This window comes from Theobroma cacao, chromosome 2 (assembly GCF_000208745.1).
Source record: "Theobroma cacao cultivar B97-61/B2 chromosome 2, Criollo_cocoa_genome_V2, whole genome shotgun sequence".
In the NCBI taxonomy this organism is placed as follows: Eukaryota; Viridiplantae; Streptophyta; class Magnoliopsida; order Malvales; family Malvaceae; genus Theobroma; species Theobroma cacao.
Genome location: NC_030851.1, coordinates 21068434 through 21074978, shown reverse-complemented (window position 1 = coordinate 21074978; position 6545 = coordinate 21068434).

The following is a 6545-nucleotide window of genomic DNA, read 5'->3' as shown; positions in this document are numbered from 1 at the left end:
GTCTTTCCTTTGTCTATCTTTACCATAAAGATGTTGAAAACATTTCCAAGTTAGTGCCTTTATTGTGGTTGTCTTCCCAATTCACAATCAAGGCAATGTAAATTCCATCTCATGGAAGCTTACTTCTAATTATGAATTGTATTTGGTAGAGATTATGGAACAAAGTCGATACATAGTTAATAATAAACACATTGCTCTATCTTTACCATAAAGACTACTAATATTAAATCTTGCTTCTTATAGAACTATCTTCTGTCTTCTCACATAGGAACAATTTCTATGTGATCTCATACCTTTATATATGACCTTGATTATAAAAGAATTCTTTTGCTTGAAAAGTCATATCATGTTGCACAATGTTTTCATGTTGCTTTTGAAGCTTTGTAGTCATAATAGCCAACATCATATATGTTGCTTAATGAGTCTAATGAGCATCCCATGCTTTATCACTATTTACCTCAACATGGGCTTATGGCAAAGCTTCCTATATATAGACAACCTTTTGCTTAAGAACATTTTTCAAGTCTTGGTACCTTTCAAAAAGGTTTGGTTTAGTGAGTTTGATTTGCATCCAAGATGCACCATAGTGATAGATTTTTAGCCATTTTCAATGTATGTAAACATGTTTGAATGGATAAAGCAACTGATAAATAACATGCATAAACTATTTAAATCAAGGTTTTAAAATTTTAAATAGTTCTCCCATTATTTTCTACAAGATGATAACCCTCCATATCACCTCGAAAGATCTCTACTAAGATTCTCTTAATGGGATAGGATCCTATCCATCTAGTCATGGCTTTGACTGTGCTCAACAAACCATGATAAGTGGATTAGGTAAGTAACTGGGCTTACCAATTGTATCTCTATACAACACCTAGATCAGCTATGTGACAACACATTGCTTAAACATATCATATATGTTTTCACCTAGCCTTTGCCTCTAGTTTCCATAATAATCAAGTTTCCAAGCATATGGATTTTATGAAGCTAGTTAAGTAAGACCCACCAATAGCTCAAATATGCTCGTGTAAAAGTGTGACCTTGAATGTGCTCAACAAGTATCCGACTAAAATAGCAGCTAGGTTATCTTGCTATTTGGTGGAAGGCAACTTGCTCATGTGTGGCATGTGACTCAATATATAATGGGGGATTTTGTTTTTGATTTTATCAAGGTCTCATCTTTGCATACATAGCATTTATTAAATCACATAAAATAAATCTATCACATGCATACTACTTTGAATTGCATAGCATTTATTAAATTCCATAAAAAAATCTATCACATGCAAACTACTTTGGATGATTATGGACTTTGGCTATACTAATTTCCTTGAGCCATCATAGGAAACTAGCTTGGTCAAACCTAAGGGATTACATATAAGAATCTTCAAAATCTGCTTGTAATCTCCTTGTCTTCCTCGGCACCTCGGATCTCCATCCTCAATTTTTCTAAAATTCAATTCCTAATCTATTCTAATTCTAATTACATTTGAATGTAGAAACCTCGATTTACATTCGAGGGGAGCAAGATGAGGAAAGAATTTTACAAATCGAGATAAAAAGATAAGGTAGGACACGCAGGCCTTATTTAAAAAATACCAAGAATACCCGTTCAATCATAGCATAATCATATTGGGCCAAAGTCCATAATCATCCACATATAGTCATCAATATGAATAAAATTTAAAGACATGTCTCATCCAAATTGTTAATGATATGAGGTATTTGAGATTAGCAATTTTCAACATTTGAATTTTGCCAATTTTAAATTTTCAAGTAACTATTTAATTCTATATATGGAAACTTCTTTCATATATGGTAAGTATTACTAATCAAAATTAGTAATTTATCTATTCCTAATCTTATTAGGATTAGAATTAAATTTTATTATGAATTATAACATTTTTAATTAGTTCTCTTAAAAACTTTAGCTAACTCTTTTACTAATCCAATTTAATTAAAGATTGCATGTCTTTTGTTACCTAATCTTCATTAGGTAATATATATCAAATCTAAGACAAGAAAATCTTTAACATAATATTAATATCTTATTCAAACTTCCTTCCTTAATTAAAGGAAATTTATTCATGATCAAAGACTTGCCTTCATTTATTTTTGACTTCCATAATTTTAGGAATCAAATTCCTTAATTTTTGGTATCAACAAAAAAATTTCAAAAATCATTAATTTAAGGAATCAAATTCCTTAATTCAAATATTTGAATTTTTTATCTTTGTGGAACTATTTTCATAATTATCCAATCAAGTTTTGAATATTATTGGCTCCTATAATTTTAGGAATGAAATTCCATGATTTATAGGTGTCAAAAATTAAATCCTGACATCTTTTATTAAAGAAATTAAATTCCTTAATTCTAATTATGTCAAAATTATCTTTTATGGAACCTTTCATAAATATTCAAATAGCCAATTTGTAATTTAAATCGTATCAATTAAGGACGCAATTTAGGCAAGTAATCAATGCCAAAACAGTGGCTTTAGTTAGCTATAGGCATCATTGGAGTAGTCACAATTTTCAGTTTTTATAAGGCTTTAAATTTAGGAATTTTAAGTCCAAATTTTTTTTTCTGGTTAGCCAACATATGGAACTATTCCATAGCAAATTTTCATGATTTTTGGATGCAAGTTCATTAGTCAAATCACCACAAAACTATAACTTTTTGCTGTTGTTGGCAACATTGTCGCAGTTATAGTTCTATACTTTAAAGCGGTTCCAAATCAAGGAATTTAATCCCTAATTTTTTATGGGATAACATATGGAGCTTTTCCATATTAATTTTTCATAATTTTGGATGCAAATAAGTTGCCCAAAAAATTCAAAAACCGTGATCTATGTTTGCTGGACACAATCACATTTTCAGCTGCTTAGGTGGCATTAAAAATGCCAAAATTCTAAGGATCAAATGCCTTGATTTTTGAAATTTGAATTTTGGCAATGTTTGAACTCTTTCAAAACTTAAAATTTCAGCAAATAAGTGCAACTAATTGGACAAATTTAGGCTCTTTTTAAGTTGCCAAAATCTGTCAAAATCATGGGTTGAAACAACTATTGGCAACAGTAGTTTCAGCCATGATTTTGTGGCTATTGCACCACCATTCACTATTGGTTTGCAATCGCTCTTGGAACTATTCCAAAGTACATTGCTCCATGATTTTTCGAGAATTTTTCAAGGGCATTAGATGCCCTTTAATACTAAAAACCAAACCACAACAATTGCTGGCAAGAATCAAATTTTGCTCCTTCAATTGCACTAAATAATCATGAACTTGAATATGATTTTGCGAATTTAATTTATGCATATTATGCACTTTTTAATCTAGCCAAATCAAGACACTAAAACTCAGATTTGTATATCCAAAATTAAGATTTAAAGTTCACTAATTAAATCTGTCCAGAAAATTGAAACAATTCAAAAATAGATTTAAAAAATTTTAAATCCTTACTAGTTTAAACCCGAACACCTTATATCAAATATAAACATTGAATAAACAACAATGAGACATCGTTTGTATTAAAACAAGCCAAGGGAGGCTCTAATACTACTATTGGAGTGGCATGTAACTCAAAGATAACAATTATCATATGTAGTAGAAATTAAAAATTTAAACGTACCAAGCCGTGTTGCCACCCGTAGATCACCTTGATAGTTTTAATACCAACAAACCTATAAGCAAAGTAATCAGAAAAATAACATTACCTTTACCAAGTGATTTGGATATCACGATGGTAACTCTTCCTTGTCTAACCCAAGAACACCACAAATGGAGCAAGGAACCTGAGCCATTTAAATGCTTGGCCTCCAACGGTTGCACACACAGTTGCACTTGAACCTTCACAGGGAGGGAGCTTTCTCAATTATGCCTTTGTGCTAGCAAGGTGGACAACAACTTGTCCCCTCCATACAATCACACTCCTCCTAGCCAAATCACAAAGTTGGAAAACTACTTTTCAAGTCACTTAAGAAAGTGTACGACTAAGGCTTTCTTGTTAGTTTTCAAATGACTTAGAATCTAACTTGTGTGTTTCACTTATATTATGAGGAGTAGCTGAAAAGAGATATTTATATCTAGGTTAATTAACTTCTTAAATTGCAAATAATGCCTCAATATTATGACCCCTTATAATATTAACACAACACTTAATTAAACCTTTTTCGTTAAGTCATTGTAAATTAAAATTAAATTAAATTTACTTTATTTATTTACAATTGAGGTTTTATTATTATAACTAATTATAATATTAGCCTTATACTTAATTAAACTATTTTAATTAAGTCTTTAGAAGTTAAAAACCTAGTGTATGATTTAAGTCTAACTTAAATAATCACATTCCCAATTTAATTCATAATACAACTTATTGTTTGTGACCCATAAGGTTTCTACCATGTTGGTAATGGAATTGAATTATAATTTTTATTAAATTAATTAATTCAATTTCACAGTGTCTACTCTTAATGATCTACTTATGAAACTTTTTTTTATAATCTCCAAGTCACCTTGGCCAAGGACTGCAACAAGCTAATATCAACCAAGAACTCTTAAGATATGTCCTTTAAATCACTTGGGTTGATGATTCCTTTTTTGACCACTCATTTGCCTTCACTGCTTCATGTTATACCCAAAAGCATCATATTTTGGCATCCTTGGTTAAGCACCCGTAGGGATGAAATCAAAGCATAGCATTTCACACATAAAACAACCTCGTGTCTAAGTCTAGGGAGTATTTACACAATTGACACATGAAAAATATTGTATAGACACTTAAGTGAAATATCAAATGTACTTTTCATGGAGGGTCATGTTTAGTTTGAACTTGCTTTCCTAGGCAAGCACCTATGTTTTAGTTCCAAGTATCTCTATACTTCAACCTATGAGATCGGTTGCTTACTTTCTAAGTAAGTGTCACGACCTAAATTTTGAGCCATGATCGGTGCATGGGCCAATGGACGTAGTCTACTAAGCCCAAGCAAGCCTATGAATATAACCTTTTCACCATTCCATTAAAAGTTGCTAAGTCACATTTTATAACTTTGAATCAAAATAATACTAAACATTGCCATCTCATAGTGGCATACCAATCAAAGAGTACATATATTATTAAACATAATTTAATAATTTACATCGATTTGTCTATACATAACAAAAGAGTACTTGACTTCCAACGGAGAGACTTGGACGACTGTACAGCTACTGAATGTCGAGACACCTACCAAGGGTCGAATATACGAAGACACTTCGACCTAGTTACCAGCTGCCTCATGATCTGAAAACATGAAGTTGAAAACGGTGAGTATAAACCCAGTGAGTGAACAAGAAGGGAACAAGCATACCATAAGGAATGTTTAATGAAATCATGATGCATTCATTTTTCAAAACAATGCAATTTGTTTTAGTTCTTATTAAAGCCCCTCATGTAAACCCCACATGAGTAAATCATTTTATGAAAAGGGTCCATGCTCAACAAAAGATTTAGAGAGTGAAAACTTTAATAGCATTCAAGCGAATCAGGTCAAATAAATGACGGGTCCTCTCTAGCTGCAGCGAGAATGAATTTTTACTGCAGCGACACTTGATTTAAATTATCAACTAACCGAGGGTTTCTTAACTGGCCGAGGGTTTCTCACCAAACCTCATCATTTTAAACTTAATTCATTTATTCCGTAATGTTGGAAGTACATGCTCAACTATGGTACCAAAGAAATGGAAAATAGGGTAGCAACCGAACCAAATAAAGAGCAAAACAGAAAGTTTTTTGCTGCAGCGAGAAGCTACAATAACATTCTCGCTGCAACGAGATTCAGGCCAACACCACCCCTCCAAACCCGAGAGTTTCTCGCTGCAGCGAGAAACAAGGCACTAGCAAAAAATTTCCATTCCCCTCAAGAAAAAGCCATCCTACTGTGTTAACAAAACAACAAGAAACACATATAAATTCCCAAAATTCAACCAGTCAAATTCTCACATTTTGCATTACAACCATATACCATATATGTATATATATATATATATATCAATCATCATCCACACCCTCCCATTATCATTAGCTCATATGCATCGGCTTATGTACACTCCCACTCGCACATAGTCAGGTCAGCATCGACTTATGCGCACTCCCATTCGCACATAACCTGGTCAGCATCGGCTTATGCACACTCCTACTCGCACATAGGTGGGTCAATATCATTACACAACATTATTTATATATATATATATATATCAACATAATGTAGTAATACAACAATCCATAACAGCCACATGTCACACATAGANTACACATTATTATATATATATATATATATCAACATAATGTAGTAATACAACAATCCATAACAGCCACATGTCACACATAGATACAATTTATCAAAGGCTTGTTCCAAGGCACCCGTTTTAAGAAAGATTGAATAAATCATTCACATTCCCAAAACTATTTTTAAAATGCAAGTTCACTCACCGATATCTTGTTGAACCTTTTGTCGACTCTACTTCTCTAATTGTCTAAATGGGGCGACGGGGCTTCGTTGG